Below are 25,581 nucleotides of genomic sequence, written 5' to 3'. Positions count from 1 at the left end.
GAAATGAGAGAGGCTGGGGCTTTTCATAAAAGTATTGATTAGAACTGGAATTCTGTTTAACCGGCTACCAGGCGACTCTATCTCCACCCCATCGAATTCCACCTCCATGCTGTTGGTTGCCTCTACCAGAATAAATAGTAAATGTGTAAAGCTCAACAGGGATTCTATTCAGAGTTACTGCCACCCATTTCCAAAGCCCAAGCCAATGTAAAGTAACCCAAGACTTCACTTCTCTTCAGGAGGCTACTGAACATCCTCTGAGGCAATTAAATCATGGAACCTGTGCAAATAAGATTTTAATGGAATGCTATTTCCAGACAGGGTGAAAGCATTTGCAATGAATTGAGTATTCTGACTATCACACATAAATGAAGCATAGTTCTTGGATATACTAATGATGATAACAGCTAATTAATGGTTTTCCTTCGCAAAACATTTATAGTTTATGAAATAGCTTCACATGAAGTATCTCTTTTGTTTTCAGAATGCTATGGTAGGGAGGATGGGCATCATTATTTACATCAAGAGAATAAGAAAGCTAAGAGTTGGAGGTTAAGAGGCTTGTCTGGAGTAACAGAGCTAGATGGTGTTGGATATAGGATTGGAACAAAGATTCCAGGTCCAATGCTTTTTCTAATCCATCCCAGTGTCTCTACAAAAAACAAAACAAAAACAAAACAGAACAAAAAACAACTTCCTCTTTCTTGAAAGCTTAGAAACTTACAAATTTTTTAGTACTTACTATTTTGTTTGATGAAAAATAGCTAATGTTTGTTGACTCATTACTAAGTTGAGTCATTGTATTGACTATCAAATGCTCAACATAATTTTTCTCATTTATGAGGCAGGTATTAGTGTTCCCATTGCTATAGATGAGGAAACTGAGCATAGAGATGTATTTGTGGTTTTAAAAAATTTTTTATTTGTTTATTCATGAGAGACACAGACAGAGAGAGAGGCAGAGACATAGGCAGAGAGAGAAGCAGGTTCCCTGATGCAGGACTCAGTCCCAGGACCCCAGGATCACCACCTGAGCCAAAGGCAGATGCTCAACCACTGAGCCACCCAGGTATCCCCACAGAGAGGCTTTTGTAATTCATCCAAATCGCACAGCTAGTAAGTAGTGGTGCAAGGATTTGGAAACAATCAACATGACTCCAGTGCCTTAACTACAGTGCTCTGCAGGCTCTTGTCCTCACAACCATCTGGTGAGGTAGGCAAGTTTGTGACTTCTTTGACTGATGATGGAAGAACCATTGGTCCAGTTGATAGTACACAGAACTACCCACATTGCCAAGATATTTGGCACCATTTGAGTCCTTGTTGATTGTTACAGTTGAAAGGCCAAGCTGAAACTAATAGACATAACTAAAAACCAGTAGAAATAAAACAAATAACCAATTGGAACCAATTGCTTTACTCTTCGATGGGGTTCTTCACCTGCCTCTCTCCCGCCCCATGAGAACCTTCCTTTCCCATCAGCTGACTTTTTCTTCACGATGGCACCACTTTTTCTCTTATTTCTGCTCCTAAAAACCATAAAGTCCCTTCTCCCTCAGTTTCCATATCCAGTCAATTATCAGTAAGTCCTATTTCCTGGTTGTGTATGTATCCAGAACTTGCCTTTCCCTTTTCTGTCCTACTGCTACAATTATAGTCTGGTTGAATGACCAGACAATGACCTCTCTAGTTTTAGACACTTTCCACAGTGAAGTGCAACTGTCCCCAACCATCCTAAAAGCATAGCTGTCCTTATCACACTGCACACTATGAAACCACAATGGCATCCTATTGTCTATGCAGTCTGGTCTACTTTTCCTACCAATCCATTCTCTCTCTCCTTTCTTCTATTGTTAAGAAGGTCTCCTCAAATTCCCCAACACATGTCCATCTCTTCATCTCTGTGCCTTTGTTGTTATTTTCCTATTATGTTATTTCTCTTCTCTCATGCTTATTCCAGTCCAGGTGTCCCTCCAGTTTTCTAGGAAATGTTTTCAGAGTACTCTTCTTCTTGGACTCCTTTTGCTCCTATAGAAGGTACCCCAGAGTTTAGTGTTTGATAATGTTTTTTAAGTGGAGGTCACTGGCATCAGACCAGAAGGCAAACCAATACTAGTTGATTCAGTAGTTCTGATGAACAATCCAGTGGCCTCACTCCAGGATAGCTACTTCTCCAATACTTGATGCCAACATCAAATTCATTTTAAGTTCAGGAAATTACAAGAAGGCCAATTCACTTTCTGTAGTAGAGTTGTCCGTTTGCCCACCTTCTCCAACAGCTGAGGAACCTACCTTCTCTGATTCTTTCCTGGGGTCACAATAACTGGTCTCTAAAGGGGTATGATAATGGCGGGTAAGACTGAGGGGAAAATGAGTTATTGAGTGAAAGACAACAGCAAGTGCAAACTGATTTATAATCTCCAAAGTAATACATTAGAGAGTGGAAAGTAGTTCAAGGCAGATGTTTTAAAATAATTCATGAAACAGTTTTTACCAGAAGAGAAGTTGCTGGATACTGCTAAGCATTGTTCAGAATCAGCATGTTAAATGGCTATTCATCAAAGTTAAAGTTGCCCCAGGCAGCTTTCTGAGAGACTAGTACTTTGGAAATATAATAATGATAATAATAAAGTTAGTATATATGTACACATTTGAAAAGTGTGTCATACTTTCCGAACTATGTTCTCTGGCACCATTAGGAATTAAATCCTTTTGAGTTGGAAGGAGTTCTGAAGGTTATCTGGTTGAAATAGGGCTAACATTCTTTTGAATACTATTTATATACTTTTATTTTGTTAGAGACATAAATCTATCTTTGGATTTCTACAGCATGAATGCAAAAAAAAAAAAAGGGGGGGGTAATATTCAGGTTCACACAAACCAAAATGGGATTTTTGTAGGAATAATAGTCATAGAAAACAGGCTTTGTTGAAAATGAAATGCGGGGAATCCCTGGGTGGCTCAGCGGTTTAGCACCTGCCTTTGGTCCAGGAGTGATCCTGGAGTCCGGGGATTGAGTCCCACATCAGGCTCCCTGCATGGAGCCCGCTTCTCCCTCTGCCTGTGTCTCTGCCTCTCTCTCTCTCTCTGTCTCTGTCTCTCATGCATAAATAAATAAAATCTTTAAAAAAAAAAAGAAAGTAAAATGGGATTCTCTAAGTTTTTTTAGCTCCCATTTAGCATACCAAGAACCAAGTCTAAAAAAAAAAAAATAAGAACCAAGTCTAGAGATGGGACTCAGATCACAGAACTGTTTCCATGTGTACAGAACTGATTCTGTCTACAATGGGTAGGCTGGGAGGCTAGGTGGTTTAGGGTAAGAGAAGCATGACAAATTATAGAGTTAGGAAACTTGCCCATGTCTGGTCTCAAAGGACCATGAGTAGGAAAAGGGAGACAGACGCTGGAGAGACACATTGGTCTTGACTTTCTGTCTCTGGGCTGCCAGAAGGAAGATGTGTTCATTAAAATTAACACAAGGACTTTCCCCCATCGAAGACTGCATGGAAACACAGGCTCCCCACACCAATCGGGGAGTGGCCACATCAGAGTAAACTCAGCAGTACAGCGTGGTTAGACAGTGGAAGGGGTAGAAGTTAGCTTTCCCAAGCTACCCTCAGTTCCTGTGTGGTATAGAAGAAACTCAGTATCTCCTGTGCACCCCCTGGGGGGCGGGGGAGATGAAGCACAGGTGCTGGTTTGAATCTGGCTAGAAAACATACCAGAGAAGGATGACTGGGGTGGGAGCAAGATAGCACCCTGGCCAAGGGATGTGAAATAAACTGCCTAGGCCCTGACCTCACAATCAGACCCAGGGACCCAAGGCACAAGGGAGTGCCAAAGGGAGCCACATTCAGGAAAAAAGGAACCTGGGTTCTGATTCAGCTAAGAAAGAGGAACCACAAACTACCTGGCCCAGAGCCTTTGCCAGCAAATGCTAGTCAAATGCCAAGAATTAGGACAAGCTACACGTCAGTGGTCACCAGTCCAGGGAACGGCCCAGACAAGCTACCCTACAACAGACTTGGGGAGGACCCAGAGAACATCATGTGGCTTCAGGCCTGCACCCCCTCCGCCCATAAGCCCCCTCATGCTCCCAGGCACCTTCCCAGTGAAAGAAGGGAAGGAGAGAGACATGTGAAACTCTGGGCATTTTGCCAAAAACAAAACAAAACAAAAGCTGTATTATCGAAAGAAGGCTGCTCCAGAGCATGAGTTTGGACTGAGATTGGAGGATTGGAGTAACTTAGTTTCCCACATCACAGTAGGATGGGGGCTCATTGACCAAATGAGAGCATTTCCAAATGAGAGCAAATGAGTACAACTTCTCCTTTCTGAGCAGGAAAGGCTCATAAAGACCATGGAACCAGGGGAGGCAGATGTTATTATATTCATTTTGCTTGTGTAGAGGCCAGATCCAGCGATGAACTGTCTTATCCATGGTCAGAAGGCAACCGGGTAGCAAATCCACAGTAGGAGTTATACCTCCTGATTGCAGCCACACGCTTCTCTTGTTAGAGCTCATGACTCTGTAGGAGATGTCAGGTAAATGGGCCAGGAGAACAATGTAGAAAGGTGTTTTTTTTACATAATAAATTTATTTTTTATTGGTGTTCAATTTACCAACATACAGAATAACACCCAGTGCTCATCCCGTCAAGTGCCCCCCTCAGTGCCCGACACCCATTCACCCCCACCCCCCGCCCTCCTCCCCTTCCACCACCCCTAGTTCGTTTCCCAGAGTCAGGAGTCTATGTTCTGTCTCCCTAGAAAGGTGTTTATGCTCAGAAGCACAGCTTCAGTTCCTGTGTTCGGGCCCCAGTCACACCTTCTGGTCTTCATTCAGGAGAATCCTATGGCTGCTGCTGTTTCTGTGGCATATCCACATCTGGGGGCGGCTTGGGGATGGCATTGTTCTAGGTCCCTTGCATCATGCCCGATCCTCGAAATGGAAGAGAGCTGACAGGACAGTGATGGAATGGAGTGTTTCTTTTTCCTTCTCTCTTGTTTTTCTTCCTAACTATCACCTAAAACTGAGACCTTTATTGGCCACAGTTTTTATCCATCTGCAAAAACATATTAGAAAGAGAAAGAGGTTGGCAACTGTCTTCAGGCTTTTCCCTCCAGAGTGTTACTTACCTGACTTTAACCAGATGCTCTGTATCAGCCTGTCTCTCTCCTCCACGCTCAGTGGGTAAAAGACAAAAATACAAGGAATGCTTGTTATGCTATGGACTCTCTCCCCCTCTCTTTTTCCTTCTCCCCCCACCCTTTTTCTTTATCCCAGGACCGGATATACAAGTTCCAGAAGAGGAATATACATCCCTAGAGTCTGAAATCAAATCTGGAATTCATATCCTCTGTAAATGTACTTTATTAAAAGCAGGAATCAAGAAAGGTTTTGGAATTATTATATTGGAGAGGTTGATTGTGTAGAGAGGACTTGGAATTAGGGATAATTTTAGACATGTTTTGCAGGCAGCCAACTCCATGGACGAATGGAAAAACTGGGCACTTTGGCATCAGTCCTATCCCAAAGACTTTAAAACCAGCCCTCAGACCACATTACCAAGTCAGAAAAGAAAGCAGGAGACTGCAATAGAGCCCAGTCATCTGTCCTGATTGCAATCAGGTGAATTGAAATTTCTGCAGGAGCCTATAGGTAAAAATGCCAGACATCTCGCTGTCAGCTTGGGGTTAAGCTCCATAAAAGTCTGTGTGCAGTGAACATGCCTGTTGCCTGTCCTCCTGGCCATTCTGCGGGTGGGGGAACCAGGAACTTGTCCACTGTTCCCACAAGGGCCCAGACGGTTTTGTATCAGTGAACTGTCTCTGAACAGTTTTATCCCCCTGGTTTGGCAGCACATCCTTCTGAATACCAATGCAGCTCACGGTGTTTCTCTGATGAAAACCACCATTTCAAGGGGTCAGCCAACTCAACAGCGGGAGCAAAGTGATTATGGGATTCACATTCCGGTAATAAAGCAGGAGCTAAGCCCTTTAGCCGGTAGGAGAAAGGCGGGAGCCCCTCGTGAACCAGAAGAAGCCCCCAGCCTCCGAGGGGTCCTGGAAGAACAGAGGGGCATCAGTGCTTCTTTGCTAGTTTAAAGGAGAGCAATTGATGGCTCAGAGGGAAAGGAGTGGAATGCTGCCTGGGGTGCTCCAGACAGGGCCCCTGCGGCCTCCACCCCGTCACCCCGCCCGCTGCCCTGCCCCCACATGCAGTACCTCTCCCGGTGCTCTACTTGAAAAGTTCCCTTTTTCAGAACACATGGGGAGGTACTGTGAACATTTGGATGGCTCGGGTCCTTGACTTCTCATGTTGGCTGCATTTCTAAAACTTTTGAGTTATTGTCTTAATTACAGCAGCCATAAAGGAGAATTTGAAATTACCCCTACAGTGGCTCCCAGGAGAAAGAGCAGTGGGATCGTTTTCCTGTACTCCTGTCTTCTGGAGAGAGAGCTGGATTCCTCCCCTCACCGTGCCCCCCCCCCCCCCCGCCCCCCTCGTTCTTTCTCTCTCCGCAGGGTTCTGGCCTCCGGAGATAAGCGTGGGCCTGGAGTCTCTGTCTCCAGGGTTCTCTGCAGGAAGGGTGGCTGCTCAGATTCCAAGTTTCCTGCCTGGACCAGTGACGATTCTAACACCCCCTCAGGGAGGCGGTTTGTAATGTTTGTCCTGTAAACTCTTAGGTAACTGTTCTGTTCCACCAGAGGAGGTCATGTGGCTTAGAGAGAAAAGATGTGTTTTCCTGTGGGTAGCTAAGGACACTGAGCCATGGCTAGGCAGCCTCGCTGACAGAAACCCCCTCCCTGAGCAGAGAGCACTGTTCCGGGAGCCAAGGGGAAATGACAGTGGTTGTCAGGGTGCTATAAACAGCCCTGGGGCACCAGGCTTGTGGCACTTACACATCTGTCTTCAGAAACTTCACTATAGAAACGTCTCCTTTCGGAAGGCACAAATCAGTGAACCAATACACGTTTCATGAGCGACTTTCCAGAATTCTAGGCCCCTCTGCCAGAATGTTCCAGGGCATTTGTTCTTCTACTAGTTAACTTGTGGCTGTGTTTTTCATTATTACTTCAGCTGTAGAGCTGAGTCTCCCCCTCCTTTCAGTTCAGGTCATCCTGTTTGTCTCTAAAAGCCAAAAACTTTCCCAAAATGCATTGAAAGCAGCAGGTTCTAAGCAACTAGAAATTACTGAAGGATGTGAGAATGAGGATCTGGCCCTGACCTGTGCTGGGCCACAGGCTTTTCCCTATGGCCTTGCCTGCTGCCATGCCTCAGATGAAAACAGAGCCAACCACTCTCTGCTCAGATGTTTTTTATCTTTTGGGTGTTTTTTAAATTGCAGTATAATTTGCATACAATGGAATATGCAAATCCTAAGCATATATTTATATTTATCAAACTACTCCTCATTTAACTACCACCCAAATCAAGAATATAGACCTTTTCCAAGACCATAAGGAATCTCTTCATGCCTGTCCTGTTACTGTACGTTTAAAGCCCCCCTATGAATAGCTAATGTCATTAGACTCTCTCCTCACTTTGGAGTGTCTTGCCTCATTGCCTCTCTTGCTCTCCACCAGCTCAGGCTACAATCTTTCCCTCCCCCAGACACCCTCTGGACAACCAGACAATTAACAGCCAGGACAGCTGGGTGAGGGAGCTGGGACAGATTCCACTGTCTTCTTTTGAAAAGTCATCAGCTGGAAGCTCAGAGAAGGCAAGCAATTTGCTTCTAGCCACACAGCCAGTAAGGAATGGTACGATGGCTGTAAGCCCGCTCCTGCAGCTTTGCTCTTGGCTCTCTCTCCTCTGCCTGGGCTTTACTCACCACACAAACGTGGCCATTTTCAGAAGAGCACAGAGCTCAGCCCCACTGGAGTGAGAACTCCTCACACGCAGACTATACGCAGGCCACAGGAGCAGGTGTGCAGAGCCCAGCTTCATCCAGGGTAAACCTGCAGGCTGCCTCTCTCCTGAATGCCAGCCCTGCCTGGCGAGCTGGAGGCGTGAGTTCTCCCTTCAAAGCCCTCTCCGGCCTCTTCCGAGTTCTAATACCCGCGAGTCACACAGCAATCCTTAAGCCTCAGTGTGCCTAAGAATCATCTGCAGAGTGGGTTGCACATGCCAATTCTCTGGCCCAGGGCAGGGCTCAGGAGTGCATTTTTCCCAGGCTTGCTCTCCTGATCCCCCACTCACCCCAGGGAATCCGTGAGACCAAATAAACACCATGTGAGAGCTGCTCGCTCTCTATCTCCTCTGCCTCTGTAGCATCCAGCAGTTTCTACCAGTCCCTCCCTTCCGGGAAGATTCCCCCATCCTTAACCTCTTCCTTCCGGATCTGTGCCATACTGCCTAGTCCCTAGATTATCGGGCTCCTTTTGATCATGATTTTATTATGCGGCCTCTTCACTTAATCTCTAGTTCTTCCCTGAATTGTCCCGCTGTCTCCAGAGAGCCTTACTGTTTACGGTGATTTAACCCAGTCCACACACACCAAATACACATGCAAACACACCATCTGCTGAAAGCCCTCTTGCAGCCCCACTGAGTCAAGTCCAGCCAGACTCCTTCCAGTGCATTGGACTCTCCAGGATCTACTTACTGCTTACCCTCTAGGTTCATCTGTCCTGCTTCCCTGAAAAATACCCTCTCCCCCTGCCACACTTCCCTTCAAGCCTAGGTAAGCTCTGCCTTTGCCTGGAAAAGGCTTCCCTTGACCCCATCTGGCCAATGAACTCCTATTCCCATTGGGTTTGAGATTGAAGGAGGGTTTCTTCCTTCAGAAAACATCTCAGGTTTTCCTAATAACCCCCTCCCCCTCGCCCAAGAATGGATTGTTCCTTCTTTGTAGGCAATGTCTTCTCTCTCTAGCCAAATCAGGAGTCATGCATCCTCAGAACCTGCATGGGGTCTGGGCCCACATAGTGGGGGTTTAGGGCAGAGCCATAATCCAACATTTTCCTGGACAAAGGGCTGTAGCCAATTTTATACCAGGGTCTTGTGCTAAAATGATATGCCAGTGGGACGCCTGGGTGGTTCAGCAGGTGAGCATCTGCCTTTGGCTCAGGGTGTGATCCCAGGGTCCTGAGATCCCCAGGGCAGAGAGTCCCTGCAGATCCCTACAGGGAGCCTCTGCTATGTCTCTGCCTCTCTGTCTCTCATGAATAAATAAATAAAATCTTAAAAAAATAAAATAGTATGCCAGTAATAGGTTTATTGAGTGTTTCCTATGTGCTAGGCACTGTTTTAAGTGCTTTTTTCCCTATTAGGCTTATTTGTATAAGCTGTTTTTCTCAGATGTTGATTATTTGAAATGCTCTTATGTCTGTATAGTATAAGAGCTCAGGTTTCAGAGGATGCAATGTAACTTTTAATTGTAGTGTCTAGGAGTCAATAAATGCAACTGTCTCCTGTCCATCTGAGGATTCCACCCCTATCATATCTATGATTCATTCATCTGAGTGAGATTTTTTTCTTTTTTTTCTTGTAGGTTTTAAAAATGCTAATCGAATAATTTGAAAGGCGATTTTATTATGTCAGCTCCATCCTCGATATATCTGAAAATTTGAATAGAAGTCAGAGGAAAATGATACCAAATACACAAATGATTCAATACAAAGAAATTTATTTTAAAAGCCACCTCTCTGGTCTATGTCTGTTCCTATCTAGACATTTAAAATGCCACAAGGAAGAGTGCCGTTTCTCTAGACAGAGGCTTCGCACTCCCCTAGATTTATGATGCAGGATATGGTTGAGGTGTCTCAGTGCAGAAGGGGAAGAGCAGCGACTGAAGCCTCCAGACTCCTAGTGATCACTAGAATGTGCTGGCATTCCTCAGGAGATCGGCAGTTTAAAGTCACCAAGAGGTACTTCTTGATGCATTAATCTCTTCATTAGGATGGGAGTGGAGACAAGGAAATCTGTTCGAGATAAGCATGAAGTGCAATATGACTTTGCCTTCTTATAAAGAGCCATCATTCACATAAATTGCATCCTTCAACCTTTCAAGGGATTAAATGCTACAAGACAGACAGCATCTGGTTCAAACAGCAGCAAATCAAAGAGGGTAACCATACACCGTATGGTGAATAACAGGCAGGCTCCTGTATCCATAGGAGGCCAAGAGCAGAGAAGAGAAACCTGCAAGGGGCACCCGAAGAAAGGGTACACCTGTAGATGTGTCGGGGAAGATAGTGATGACTGCGGGAATAATAAGGCCATTCTTCCAAGGTGACCCACAGCGGCAGGCGGCCGCCCTCCTCCAGAGGATGGAACACAGCTCACCTTGACCCAGAGACCAGAAAAGAGAACAGAGAATAACGATGCTGTCTCCCGAAAGCCACCAGCCAGGGCCATTAATTCGTGGGCAGACTCAAATTGGCTTCTTCAAGGGTTTCTTAAGAGAGCAGGAGAGGCTGTCTGAAATTGGAGAAAAAGTGGTGGAAGTTCCACAGCGTTGCCTCTTTCTTCCCCTCCCCCACCTGAAGTCTCCTCCCCTTCTTCTCCATCTCGGGCTCTCATTACTCTTGTGACCTCTGCTCCGTGACCCTTCTGGGGAAGGATCAGATGCATGCCATTCACACCTCCATGTAAAGTTAATCCTCTGGCAGCTCCCAGGTATTCTGCTTCATCCATACCCCTGCCCCCCCCCCCCCCCCCCCCATGAAAGGCTCTCCTCCGCTAAAGAATTTCTGATTGACAATGCCATGTGCTTTTCTGACTGGTAAGAAATTCAAATGCCAGAGGTTTTGAGTGAAGCCAAGCCTTGAGCTTTTCAGGCCACCCTTAGTCGGATTGGAAGTATTAACATTTAAGGATAGAGTGCCCAGAACTATCCTAGGTTTATTTATATATAGTTAGTTTTAATTTGTATCAAAGTTATACATGTAACTTCTCAAACAGGCCTGAAGTTTAGACTCATCTGGAAAAAATGTTTTAAAACCTTGAAGCCTAGACTTCACCCCGGGCCAGCTAAGTAAAAATTTGTTGGAGGTACAGCCCAAGGATGGGGCTTCTGAAGAAGCCCAGGTGATACGGCAGGGATGTGAGCCACTCACAGAGGTCTGAGGGGGATCATTCTACAAGGCATGTTTAAAACCACCCTAAACTGAACAGCAACCCCCTCCCCACCAAGTCTTACCTCCCTTATTCCCACTTCCCAGAAATAATAAATTCAACTATCTGAGCTGATTCATCTAATATTTACCCTCATATTTCCAAATTACATGATTATGTTGCTGCTTCTTCATTTTCCAGCTTTAATCATTTCTTGACTTCCTACCATGGAAAATAGGATTTAGCTCTTCCATGCCACCACCACCCACACCTCAAAAGCTCACACTCCCCAGCCCCCGACATCATCCCAACACTGTTAAAATGCAGTTAAGTCAACATTCACATTCTGAGTATCTTCTCTGTTTGCTTAGTTTGTTTATGTACTTATCTAAATAATTCAACCTCACACTTTCCCCAGATTGTTCTCCCAATTGGAGAAATGTTTTGAGGAAATCCTTCCCACTGCCCTGGGACCTTCACATGGACTGTCACTCTATCAAGGCTGCCCTAGGGTGATTCCCTCACATCAGCCTGGGGAGTCCCACCTTCCCTTGTGTTGGATCCATGGTCTTCTTAGTAACTTTCTTGGTTTCCTTCCTTATTTTTGTGGAGTCTATCCCACCAGGATCTTCTGGGTAAAGAGTACATGGGAGCAAAGCTTTTGAGACCTTGATTATCTGAAAATGCATTCTTCTCTCCTGGAGTTTGGCTGGATATAGAATTTTAGGCTGGAAATAATTTTCCCTCAGAATTTGGAAGAAATTGCTCCATTGTCATCTAACTTTCTGGTTGCTATTGAGAAATCTAATGCCATTTTGATACTTATAATTTGCATGAGATTTTTTTTCTCTCTCTTTCTTGGAAAGCTCTTTGGATCTTTTCCTTGATCCCAACATTCTGAAATCTCATGATAATATACTTGGTGTAGTTTTATTTTCAGCCACTGTGCCAGGTACTCAGTGAACCCTTTTAATCAAGAAATGCAAGCCCTAGAGTCTAAGAAATGGAATTATTTCATTAACAATTTCCTCCTTCCACTATTCTGTTCACTCTCTTTTAAAAATTTTTGTTAAAAAATAATAAAATAAAATAATTCAAAATTTTTAATTTTAAAATTAAATGCTCAGTGGTTGAGCATCTGCCTTTGACTCAAAGTATGATCCCAGGGCCCCTGGATTGCAGTCCCACATTGGGCTCCCTGCGAGGAGCCTGCTTCTCCTTCTGCCCGTATATCTGCCTCTCTCTGTCTCTCATGAATAAATACATATGTAATGTATATTTTCTATTGGAGTTCGATTTGCCAACATATAGCATAACACTCAGTGCTCATCCCATCAAGTGCCCCTTCAGTGTCCATCACCCAGTCACCCCATCCTCCCACCCACCTCCTGTTGCACTACCCCTTGTTCGTTTCCCAGAGTTATACTCATAAATGGAATTGTTGGATCATATGGTATTTCTATGTTTAATTTTTGAGGAATCTCCATATTGTTTTTCATAGTGGCTGTACCAATTTATATTCCCACTGACAGCACACAGTGATTCACTTTCCTCCACATCCTCACCAACACTTGTCTTTTCTTGTCTTTTTTTTTTTTTTTTTTTTTTAAGTAGGCTCCATGCCCAGCTTGGAGCCCAGTGCAGGGCCTGAACTCACGACCATGAGATTGAAACCTGAGCTGAGATCAAGAGTTGGACACTTAGGGGCACCCTGGGTGCCTTAGTGGTTTAGCACCGCCTTCAGCCCAGAGAGAGAGCTCTCTCATGAATTTATTTATTTATTAAAAAAAAAAAAGAGTTGGACACTTAACTGACTGAGACAACCAGGCGCCCCCATTTCTTGTCTTTTTGATACTAGTCACTCTGACAGGTGTGAGGTGACATCTCACTGTGGTTTTTTTTTTTTTTTTTAAGATTTTATTTATTTATTAGAGACAAAGAGAGAGAGAGGCAGAGACACAGGCAGAGGGAGAAGCAGGCTCCATGCAGGGACCCCGATGCGGGACTCGTTCCTGGGTCTCCAGGATCATGCCCTGGGCTGAAGGCGTCACTAAACAGCTAAGCCACCGGGGCTCCCCTCACTGTGGTTTTGATTTGCATTTCCTATTCTCTCTTTTTGAACCTTTTGTTCAGACATTGCATCTGAAGGATTTGTCCTATAATTTTCTTTTTTTTTTTTTTCTTCTATTTTCCAATTCTTTGTCTTTTGGTTTTACTTTCTGGGTGATTTTATCTCTAACTTCCAACTCTTTTATTAAATCTTTCATCTCTGTTATCTTACTTGTAATTTCTAAGGTCTTGTCCTGTTTTCAGAAGGTCTTTTGTATAGTTGTCTCAAGAGTACATTATTGTATGTTATGGAGGACTTTGGAAATCCACAGTCAGGAGGAAAATGTGTGGCTCTGCTTTCTACGCATAAAACCATCTTTGGGATTCACAGTTACACACCTGGGTAAAGTGAATAGTGAACCATCTTCAAGTGATGGAGGAGAGGTGTTGCCAGCATAATATATGTACTAAAATAGTGCAGAAACCCAGAATGGCACTGTCTCCTAGCTATGCAGGAAGCTTCTCATCCATGACTTATTGTCCTTGAGGATCAGAGAATAAAGGATAAGCTCTCTTTTGATTACTTTAGAATAACATGGAAACATTTGTTCTAACTTATAGTCCATTTGTTAAAGATGAAAGCTATAGTGAACTAAATGTTTATAATGATCCTTTTTTTCTATATGCAACTTCTCATTTTACCAAGAGGGTTCACAAACATTGCCCCAGTTGGTCCTCATAAAGAATGGGCAGAAAGGCAGGCAATTCTTCGATTTAACAAATGAGGCGAGTACTCTTTCCTCTCACATGTGCTGCCTTGCTAAGACACCATGCAGCTGTGTGATCACACTTTTCCACAGACAATGATATAGCAAAATGGGAAAAAGAGTGGAGTAGAAATCTAGAGACCTGAATTTTAATATAGACTCTAATGTTAATCAATTAAGTGAACTCAGGCAATTTATTCCTGTTTCACTAACATTTTGGGAGCCTTTCCTATGTATTAGGTATTATGCTAGGTGCTGGAGGTATTAAGTTGGATAGGACACAATTCTTGTCTTCAGATTGTTACAGTTTGTCTGAGAAGGTATATATAAACAATAACAATAAAAAATAGTTTTCTAAAATCATTTATGAAAGTAATATATGTATATATGCCTTGAAAGACAGCATAATTAATTCTATCTGGAGGGGAAAGACAGTGAAGTTTTCAAAGAGAAGGTGAAAAAAATAATCTTTTAAAAAATTATTACAGCAATACATTGTTTCAAGAAAATTCAAACAAAATATGTGACATAGAAAGTGAAAAATCACCATAACTCCCTTCCCACCAAAAGATGAGTGATGCTAGTTTGATGTTAATTAGGAGACGACATTTGATCCATGTCTTAAATGATGAGTGGAAATTTACCTGACAAAAGGTGGCTGAGGTTAGAAAGAGAGTTCAAGGCAAAGGAAATATACAAAAGGGGACTGTAAAAGCACTTGGCAGTTTTGGGGCACAAGCTGTAGTAAGTTGCGTGTGCTCAGGAGGAAATGGCAAGAAATACAGCAGGAGGACAAAGCAACTACCAGAACATGATGGATCTTCTTTCTCTACTATGTCAAGGATTTTGGATGTGTTCTGCAGCAATTGAGGAGCCATTAGAGTATTTTAAATTAGGAAGTAGACTGAGTCAAGTCTGCATTTTACATACCATTCAATGGCATTGTGGAAGGTGCATTGGGATGGGATGAGGAAAGATTGAACTCAAGAGACCAGTAAGGAAATCTAGGTTAAAATGATGAGTCTGAGCTAAGGCAGGAGAGTGAAGAGAGAAAGGCAGGGATAAATTTGAGATACTTTTGAGAGGTAGTATTAATAAGAAACTGGAAGTGAGGCTAAGTGAAAAGAGGGGTTTAGTGTGGCTCTTTGATTTCTGGCTTGAATAACTGAGTCATTAATGACATAATTAACAAACAGAAAGAATACAGGATGGAGAGCAGGTTTTCAGGGGAGAGAATAATGCCTAGAAGATATCCTGAGGAAGCTATCCAGAAGGCACTGGTTATAAGAGGTTGGCATTGTCCGGATCCCATGTGTCAATAATAGATATCTCCTGGCAGGGGTACTGGCCACGGTAGTGTTACCTGGACCAGGAAAAAATGATTACCTGGTACAGAAGAAGACACTGAGTATTAGTGGTATTAGTATTAGAGGACTAGTATTAAACATCTGATCCAAGCAGTGAATATGAAATCATAAAAAGAAATAAGTCCAGGAGTCAAGAAGTTAGGGGATGAGAAATAGCATGGGAGACAGAGTATAAATGTATAAAGGCAGAATACAGGGTATGAGCTGCAAGAGAGACAAATATGACAGTCCTTTTTTTCATTATTGGTTCTGACTGAGGATCTGGGAGCCTACCTTCTGGCTTAAAGTGCCCTCGCTGGGTCCAGGCGGGGCAGGCCAGAGCATTCTCAGGCTTGCCCAGTGGAAACTCCAAGCCCATCTGAGAGAGGAAGGTCATCCTCTCTATGATTCTTTCCCTTCCTCTGCACCAAGTGCTAGAGCTGGCTTCAGCTGCAGCTTGCAAGATGAAAGGAATGGGGAAGCTGGAAGGAGAAGATATGATTTCTGAGCCAATAAAAAGACCTGAGAATTGAACTGAGGTTTGTATCAGGGTTGTATGTCATTATCACAGGATGCTGGGCCCTCCTCAAAATGGTGTCTCTAGGCTTCAAAAGCAATCATTCTTAATTTGAACCCAAACGAATGATCTCGGTAAGTACATGCCTTACTAGTCTTCTTTTGGCCAGAGAAATGGTTGCACTTACTGTATGTATACTTGGTGGGGGTGGGCGAGGAACAGAGGCAGATATAAAAAGGAATTTGAGCCTTTAAAATAATCTTCTTGCCCCAAAAGTTCAGAAAAATATTATCCTTCTCAACTGGACTATCCTGACACTACAGGTGCCTCAAGAGAGTCCAGGCAACAGGTTTGTAAGAGATCAGGTTCAGGAAGAATCAAATGTGGACACTCCAGTCTCTACTGCCAAGCGTGTATGGAGGTTCTATGCACTAGGCCAGAGGCCTTCCAGGTATAACCTAGAGTATTATTAAGGATTTGACTATTTAAATGCCTGGAGTGGATCAGAAATGCAAGATTCCTTCTCATCCACTCTCTGAGATATTTAGTCATGTCAGATGACAACCAGAAAAATGCAAGTACCTATTAGAAAACAGACTTGTCTACAGCATCATCTGCTTTTTTGGTTTTAGTGAGTGATAGCACTCCACCCTCACTCCCAGCAACCAGAGCTTGACCAACATTTTCTCTTGGGTTGGCTCTGACTAAGGCCAGTTTGATAGTTGTGTTGGCTAAACCAACATACTTCCAGATATCTTAGAGCCTACTATCAATCAGGTCTGCAATTTGGACAACCTCCTTCCCCATTCCTCTTTCACTCACCCACTCCCTAAACAGTCCACAACCCAACGTGGAGAGAGATAAAGAGAAGGAGGGAGGAAGGTAAGGAAGGGAGAGGGAGGAAATACATTCATTACTTTAGAGGAAAAAGAAAGGAGTTAAGAGAGCTCCCACTTCATGGCTTCTGCTGCTTTGGGTGGATGAGAAGGACTAGGATGGCAGAAAGCCAAAGCAGTGGGGTCACTGGAGGTTCTGAGGAAAATGTGGTAGAAATGACCAACAATGGGGCACAGTTGTGAAGGAGAAGGTGTGAGGAGAAGGGGAGTGAATCTAGAATGAAAAGTTATAGGTACAGGAAGTAATGAATGACTAGATAATATAATGTGGTTGAAAACCAGGTTCAATAGGACTGGGAAAGAGGGTGGTAGAGCAGGTGTGGCAGGCTAAACAGAAACCCCTCTCCCCAAAAAAGATAACCACAATCTAACCCCTAGCACCTGTGATTGTTACCTTACATGACTAAAAATGAACTTTGCAGATGTGATTAGGTGAAGGATTCTGAGACAAGGAAATTATCTTGGGTTACCTAGGTGGGTTAAATGCAATCATGTCCTTATAGAGGGAGATGTAGCCCACAGGAGAAGAGAAGGTACTATAACCACAGAGGCAGAGATTGGAGTGACGTGACCACAAGCCAAGAATGCTGGCAGCCCCTGGAAGCTGGAAAAGGCAAGATTTTTCCCCTACAGCCTCCTGATAGAGGGAAATGTGTCCTTGCCAACAGACAGTGACACTGATTTTGAACTTCTGGCCTCTAGAACTTTGAGAAAATAAATTTCTGTTGTTTTAAGTCACAAAGTTGGTGCTAATTTGTTATAGCAGGAAACTTATACAAATGGTTATGAAGATAGGGTCACAGAGCAAGAGGAGAATTGTTTGAGTGAGAATAAAAATCAACTGCTAGCCAGAGGTTGATAAAGGTAGAGTGAAAATGAAGTGAACTTGAAATAAACTTCATAAGTGCTCACATGTGCTAGGAACTGGCTAGGCATCTGAAGTGCACTATTTCATTTAATTCTCCTAAGCCAGGCTCTTAAGGTAGGCTTCTTATCCCATCTGTTTTTGTTGGTGACAAGATTAAAGTGCAGAGTGATTAGGAACCATGGTGATCAGGGAAATGGAATTTTTTTGCTTCTTTTTTTTTTTAAGATTTTATTTATTTATTCATGAGAGACACACACACAGATAGGCAGACACATAAGCAGAAGGAGAAGAAAGCTCCCTGCAGGGAGCCCGATGCGGGACTCGATCCCAGCACTCTGGGATCATGACCTGAGCCAAAGGCAGATACTCAACCACCGAGCCTTGCAGACATCCCTGTTTTTGTTTTTGTTTTTTAAAGACTTTATTTATCTATTTGAGAGAGAATGAGCACTTACGAGCAGGGGGGAGGAACAGAGGGAGAGGGAGAAGCAGGCAGGGAGCCCAATGTGGGCCCAATCTCAGGACCCTGAGATCATGACTTGGGCTGCAGGCAGATGCTTAACTAAATGAGCTACCCAGTGCCCCTAGGGAAATGGAATTTTGAAGTCCTATAGCTGTATCTCCAAAGTTGGGTTTCAATCCACACCCCAGTGAGGTTGAGGCTCCCATGGTTACTGGGTGCCTAGTGGACACTGAAGGGGATACAGAAGTTGGAGTGAGGAGAAAAATGTAATTTCTCTCTTCTCTTTCTTTTTCTTTCTTTCTTTCTTTCTTTCTTTCTTTCTTTCTTTCTTCTTTCTTTCTTTCTTTCTTTCTTTCTTTCTTTCTTTCTTTCTTTCTTTCTTTCTTCTTTCTTCCAAAGATTTTATTTATTTGAGAGAGAGAAGAACATGAGCAGGGAGAGGGGCAGAGCAACAAGCAGACTCCCCACTGAGCACAGAGCCCAAGGTAGGGCTCAATCCCAGGCCGCTGAGATCATGACTTGAGTGGAAGTCAGACACTTAACCAACTGAGCCACCCAATAGCCCCAAGACTAAATGTCTTTAATAAATGCTCAACTCTACCTCTGAATCCAAGATGCCTTTGTGCTTTGAAAGGGTAGGAGGGGAGTGTTCATCTGAGGAGTTTCAAGGACAGTGGTATCATTAGGGCAAAGTCAGGCCAATTAGGATAAGGAAGCAGAGAAGGCACATTCTAGAAAAGGGAGAGTTCCTGGCTGTGGAACTGAAAATTACAGAGGGTACAGTTTTGAAAGGCATCAGAAGGGGAATCTTGGAGGCTCCCTGATCCAGCAAAATAGCCATAGGACAGAATAGAAATCCTCCCATATAAAAATTAGAAATGCCTTATGAAATAAAACTCTTTAAATGTATGATGATGACAACAACCTGATTTAAAAAAAATGGACAGATGCTTTAATAGACATTTCTACAAAGATATGCAAATGGTCAATTAGCCCATGAAAATATACTCAACTAGCCATTAGGGAAATGCAAAGCAAAACCACAATGAGATACCACACCCATTAAGATGTCTATATAGGAAGGCCACATAGGATGGCTGCTATAAAAACAAAAACAAAACAACAGGAAATAACAAGTGTTAGCAGGAATGTGGAAAAATTGATACAGCTACTGTGGGAAACATGTGACAGCTCCTAAAAAAATTAAAAATAGAATTACCATATGATCAGCAATTCTACTTCTGGATATATACTCAAAAGAATTAAAAGCAGGGCCTTGAAAAGATATTTGCACACCCATGTTCCTAGCAGCATTATTCACAATAATCAATGGACAGTAGAGCAATCCAACTGTCCATTGATGGATGAATGGATAAAAAAATGTGCCATATGCATATAATGGATTTTTTTTAAAAAGATTTTATTTATTTATTCATGAGAGACACACAGAGCCATAGGCAGAGGGAGAAGCAGGGAGTCCAATGTGGGACTTGATCCCAGGACCCTGGGGTCATGCCCTAAGCTGAAGGCAGACACTCAACCACTGAGCCACCCAGGTGTCCCTATAATGGAATATTAATCAGTGTTAAAAATGAAGGATATTCTTGGGGTACCTGGGTGGCTCAGTTGGGTAAGCTTCTGACTCTTGATTTTGGCTCAGATCACGATCTCAGGATCATGAGACTGAGCCCTGCATTGGGATCCATGCTGAGTGTGGAACTTGCTTAAGATTCACTCTCTCCTGGGGCACCTGGGTGGCTCAATGGTTGAGCCTCTGCCTTTGGCTCATGTCATGATCCCGGGATCCTGGAATTGAGTCCTGCATCAAGCTCCCTGTAGGGAGTCTGCTTCCTCCTTTACGTCTCTGCCTCTCTCTGTGTGTTTCTCATTAATAAATAAATAATTTTTTTTTTTAAAAAGAAGATTCTCTCTCCCTCTCCCTCTCCCCCTCCCCCACCCGACTCACACACACACGCACACACACACACACTCTCTCTCTCTCTATGTCTCTCAAAAAAAAAATTAAGGAAATTCTAACACAAGCTACAAGATGGATAAGCCTTGAAGAAATGCTAAACAACATAACACAGTCACAACATGACAAATATTGTATGATTTCAAATTCATAGACACGGATGATAGGATTGTTGTTGCCAGAGATTGGCAGGGGGAGGAATAAAGACCTATATTGTCTAATGGGTACAGAGTCTCAGTTTTGCAAGACGAAAAGAGTTGTGTGGATGGATGGTGGTGATGGTTGCATGATGTGAATGTACTTAATGCCAACTGAACTGTTGTACACTTAAAAATGGTTAAGATGGTAAATCTTATGTGTATTTTACCACAAGTTTTAAAAAATAATATTAAAATAAATAGAAAAGCACAGATGAGCTTGATAGGTAGGAAAGGTGCTGGAGTGAAAAGGCATAACTTGAACAGCAGACTCTGAAACTTACACTGCCATGGTCCTGGGCAGATGATCTAATCCAGCAAAGGCTAACGGTTTGGCTTTTCACACCCATACAGGACAGGATGATGCCTCAAGCCTTGGTGAAGTGAGGGTTAGACAGTCACCAACGTATAGTTCAGATGCTCTCAGAAAAGCCATCAACTCAGAAAGACACCAAGGAAGCTCTTTTCTGCCCTGACTCTAAATGGGAAAAAACAGTCCCCTAAGAAAAAAAAAATCAAAACCCCAGTCTTGTGCCTGGCACAAGTTTAGAGCCCAAATATCTACTACCTGCATCAGAAGGAAATCCCAAGCCAAGAAATTAACGTAACATTGGTCTTTAGCCAGTGATACCCCTAGGATACCTGGCAGGAGCAAATATAAAACCACTGGAATTAAACTTCAACACTCCAGGCCACAGAGAATTCCCACAGGGAAAATAAAGCTCTGCCTACAATAAAAAATTTTAAAAACAGAGAGAGAAATAATCTACCATGTACAAGAGTCAGCAGTCAAAATAAACAGGAGGGGTTAGACTCCTCAAAACTTTAGATAATAGATAAACTATTGGATAGAGACCACAAAACTAGTATTTTTTAAATGGTTTTAAAATCAAATGATATTCCTACAAGCAGTACAAGACACTATTTTAAGAAGAGTAGAAAGATCTCAAGTGAGCCAGTGGAAACTTCTAGAAATGAAAAATATGATTACTGAAACCAAAAGGGCAAGGGATACATTAAATAGTAGATTAGACATACAGAAGAGGGAATTAATAAAATGGAGAAGGGATGTGAGGAAATAGCCCAGAATGCTCCAGAGAGAGACAGAGATTAGATATATAAAAAACAGGCTAGGGGGCGCTTGGGTGGCTGAGTGATTGAGTGTCTGCCTTTGGCTCAGGTCTTGATCCCAGGTCCTGGGATGGAGTGCCACATTGGAATCCTCATGGGGAGCCTGCTTCTCCCTCTGCCTGTGTCTCTACATCTCTCTGTGTGTCTCTCGTGAATAAATAAATAGAAACTAAAAAACAAACAAACAAACAAAAAGAAAAAAAACAAGTTAAAAGAAAGGATGAAAGAAAAGAGCCAACCTATGTCTCATAGGAGTACCAGAAGAAGACAACCGGAAGAAGAAACAATACTCAAACTCTACTATCAGGATTCCAAACATGGCCTTGCCAATTACTGCCTTAGCATGGACAAAAGATTTAACTCCTTGTGACTCAGTTTCCCTGATTGTACAATGGCTAGTTATAGGACTATTGTGAAAATTAAATGAGATGACATATGTAGAGCACGGCATACAAGAAACATAGATATATGATTATTATTAAGACAAGATATATGATTATTATCAAAACAAGATATATGATTATTATTGCTAATAATGGGAATTATCCCATGTTGGTAGATTCAAACAACTGTTGAAAGAATCACATGGGAGATAAATAAAAATAAATCCATACTTAGGCATACTACACTAAACTGTAGAACATTGGGGAATAAAATCTTAAAGTAACCAGAAAGGAAAGATGTTTGGTCTACAAGGGGCCAATAATAAGACTTATAGCAAGATCCTTCTCAAGGCGCTGAGGGAAAATCACTGTCAACCTAAAATTCAATACCCAGATAAATTGCCATTTACTATTGAAAGTGAAATAAAGGTATTTTGGTGAGGGGACATAGGGGCCTACCTAGGGATTTTGAAGGGACTCAGTTTCCTCTTCTGAAGCACAGAGTTGGGGCTAATGGTTTCCGATGCCCCTTCTCCTTGGCCATTCTATGGTGTTGGATAAAGTGGGGGAGATGTGAGGCTGGGGTTCTTGAGAATGGCAGGGCTAAGTGTATGGAGACTTCTGGAACTCTGAGGGCAGTCTCAGTTTGGCTCTGAAAACAGTGCAGCTGCAGATATTGGACATGGGAAGTCCCTCCCAGAAAGAGGGGAGAGAAAAGGCCTGAGTGTGCCACAGACATAAATGGAAGAGGTAGATGACAGGCAAAGTCTGAAAAAAACCACATCCTGCCTTCCATGCTGCCTCCCAAAGGCTCTGAGTTTGACATAAATCCAAACATGTCTTGTCTTGGGCCCTTTCCTCTTTCAGTTTTAAGCTGTGTATATTTTAAGGGAAATCCATGTGGCTCTGAATTAGGTACAACAAACTCCTCTAAGAGACACAAAGTAGGGAGCTTCTGGTGAATTTGGAACAACTCGATACGAGATGCTCTTTTTAAACTGATTCTGTTTCCATCTCTCTCTCTACTCAAAGTCCAAGATTTTGGTCAAATGCTAAGAACCTGCTGGATAAGGTGTTTGCACTTTTCTTCCTCCGCTTCCTTGGCGGTCAAAGGGAACTCATCCAGGCCAGGGGGCATCAGGCCTAGCTCTGTCAACAAAACTGCTGTCCTTGATGCCAGTGCAGACAGGGCCTTCCTTTGGTTCTCGGGCACAATGGCTGCATTTGAGGCAGGCTTGGCAAACAGGACTGCAGTTTCCAAACTGTGTTTCCTGAGGTTGCAGTAAGCACCCCACCCCACCTCCTTATACAGTGGTAAACCTCACAGAGCCGTGTCAGTGGTTCATACTCTCCTGCTAAGCAGAGCCCAGTCCACAGGCTCCAGGAAAGGAAGGTATTCAGCCAGGGTGGGCAGCACAGTATTTTCCTTCAAACGTTTTCAAGTTCTGCTGGCTAAGAGCACCTGGTCCCAGCTGACTCCATGGCTTCAGCAGCTCTGTGGTGTACCTCACTTCCAGGAAAGCTTAGCCAGCCTGGGGTGGAGAGCCTCGTCATATATTTACCCACAGACTGGTCTCAAGATGCAGAATCATGCCACTGGAAAGAATTTTTTTTTTTTTTTTAACAGAAACACACACAAAAAAAGCAGAACAAAACCCAGAATATTCCAGTTTCAAAAGAATCCAACAACCAGTTTGGTGGGCTGGGGTGAGGGGTATTAATTGATATCTCTTCATTAACCTCATTTTCTCCTTGAATTTCATTAATAAAGCTCAGGCCTACTTAGAACAACAATCTGTACTGCTAAAACTCAGCATCATGAAGTGTTCCAAGACCCTAACTCCACGCACATGGAATACAACCCCCTCTTCTAGAGACACTGCAGGAGAGACCCGGCGAGCCCACTCACAGTACTCGTGGAATGTGATCACAAAATCTGAACCCAAAGACAAGCTGTTTCTTCTTGGGATGATGGTTGTCAACAGTTCCCTGAAATGTACAGTGAAGGGGTGCCAAAAACCCCACAGCCCTCCCAGGTAAGGGGTTGAGTTTTAGAAAAGATGCAACTCACCTTCAGGCCATGGAATAGAAAATCCCTTCAAGGTGTGACGAAGAGCAAAAACTGCCTCTCCCAGCCCTCCAATTACTGAAGTAGAGAACAAGACTGCTTGCTCCACAAATTCAAGGACATCTGGGTCCCTCACGCTCCCTTTTTTTCTTTTTTGGTGAGTATCCAACCATCCAGAAATTCATGGCCTCACCGTTTCTACCTTTCCTTGACAACTGGTCATGATATAGGGGTTTAAAGCACATCTTCTCTCACACTTTCACATTCTTACTCGTTTCATTTAGCTAACTTTGAGGAGAGGCAGAACAGACCAATCAAACAAAAGAGTCAAATTTTGCCACTTAAAAAGCATCATGAGAGCTGAAAACTACCTGAGGGCTGCTTTTCTACATTATTCCCCTCCCCCCTTTTTAAGGTAGAAATTACTCAAAGGAACTGCTTCTGTGGCATCATTTTAGGGGCCACCTTCCCTCAATAATATCCCTCAGTGACATCTGCTATTCCGTTCCTGTTATTAGCCATCACATTAGGATTGCTGGAGGAAGAAAAGAGAGGAATTTGGAACACACTTGTAAAATGCATATAGTCTTTGAAATCAAAGCACACCAAGTCCAAAACACTTGATGTAAATGAGTTAATTAGAGCAGGAAGCCCAGAGAAACAATGTGGTTTAGCAGAGAGAATGCTGCGCTTGGAGTCCAAAGCATAGAGATGAACTCTCCCTCTCCTCCCTTTCCCTGCCTTAATTCCCTCATCTGTAAATTGGTAGTAACCATTCCCATCTTATTCTAAGGCAACGATTAATATTTAAGTGTGTGTGTATGTGCGTGTCCATGAACATATTCTGTAATGACTCTATGGATGTCAGTACATTTTAAGGGCAGGAGCCATGAGGAAGGAGGAAGGAAAGAAGACAGGGCCCCAGGATTTGCCACAGGCTGATGCAGTACTGAGGCCTAAGGAACTCCCCCCCAACAGCTGGCCTCTGAGTCCACCAGGCTGCTCCCAGCTTACTGTGGGACCAGCCTTTCCCATGATAATATTTAACTGAAAAGGGTCTGAGTGCTTGTTGTTTGATCAGGGTTCCCCTCCAGTATACCCAGGGCCCATCTGACCAGCCCGTCAGCTCTGGGTCCCCTCCACCAGTGTCTGCTGGTCTGTCCCCGACCTTGGCTCTTCAGCGGAGGGAGGGGAGAGCCAGCCAGACAGTTGGAAGTTCCTTGGTGGCATTTTCATGAAGACTGTTATACCTCAGGTGTAACTTTTACTGACTCCTAGGGAAGCCTGCTCACCTTCGCTTGGGGCACCTTTACTCTGGCTTCATAAAATATTGTTTATAAGGCCAGGCTCAAATAAAGTTACACCAGTGCAGCAGGGTGCTGGGGATGGGTTATAAGACTCCAGCCCCACGAGCAGATGCCCTGGAACCCCTGTATCTGCAGGCTGGTGGCTGGCCCCCAAGAGTTATTTTTCTATTCGTTTGGGCAGATTTCCACTCCCACTCCCCCTCCCCCCCCAGAGAAGGCTCTGGAGCTGCCAGGCCATGGTAACAGGGAGAAACGTGGGGCTGACATGTGAGCCCCAAGCGGCAGCAGGGAACAGGGAGGGGGAGTTGTTTCACCTCCGGGCTTGGAAAAGCAGCCTGACTTTTGGGAGGGAGCCTAATTGATTCTACCGGTGGCGGCAGTGTGGTAGAGACCCCTGGAAAGAATGATGTTTGGGGCCAGGGTACCAGCGCCGAAGGCACACACACTTCCTTTAATTAACAGGAGCACGATGCCAACAAACACACCGGCATAAGGGAAGTGAGGGCCGCTAACAGGCCAGCCTCCTGACTTCCTCCGGGAGCGCCCTGC

General features: G+C 43.6%; 1 long non-coding RNA gene across 1 annotated transcript; it reads right to left on the bottom strand.

Annotated features, from left to right (window-relative positions):
* Positions 1-9,618: 9,618 nt before the first annotated feature.
* On the bottom strand, positions 9,619-24,026 carry LOC140604868 (uncharacterized). Its single transcript, XR_012007689.1, has 4 exons — positions 23,729-24,026; positions 11,217-11,287; positions 10,295-10,429; positions 9,619-9,930 (listed from the first exon to the last, which is right to left on the bottom strand). It is a non-coding gene; the product is annotated as an uncharacterized lncRNA (long non-coding RNA).
* Between the last annotated feature and the right edge of the window lie 1,555 nt (positions 24,027-25,581).

This window comes from Canis lupus, chromosome 15 (genome assembly GCF_048164855.1).
Source record: "Canis lupus baileyi chromosome 15, mCanLup2.hap1, whole genome shotgun sequence".
NCBI classification, from domain to species: Eukaryota; Metazoa; Chordata; class Mammalia; order Carnivora; family Canidae; genus Canis; species Canis lupus.
The sequence above is the reverse complement of the archived record's forward strand: the minus strand, read 5'-3'. Positions and strand labels throughout refer to the sequence as shown.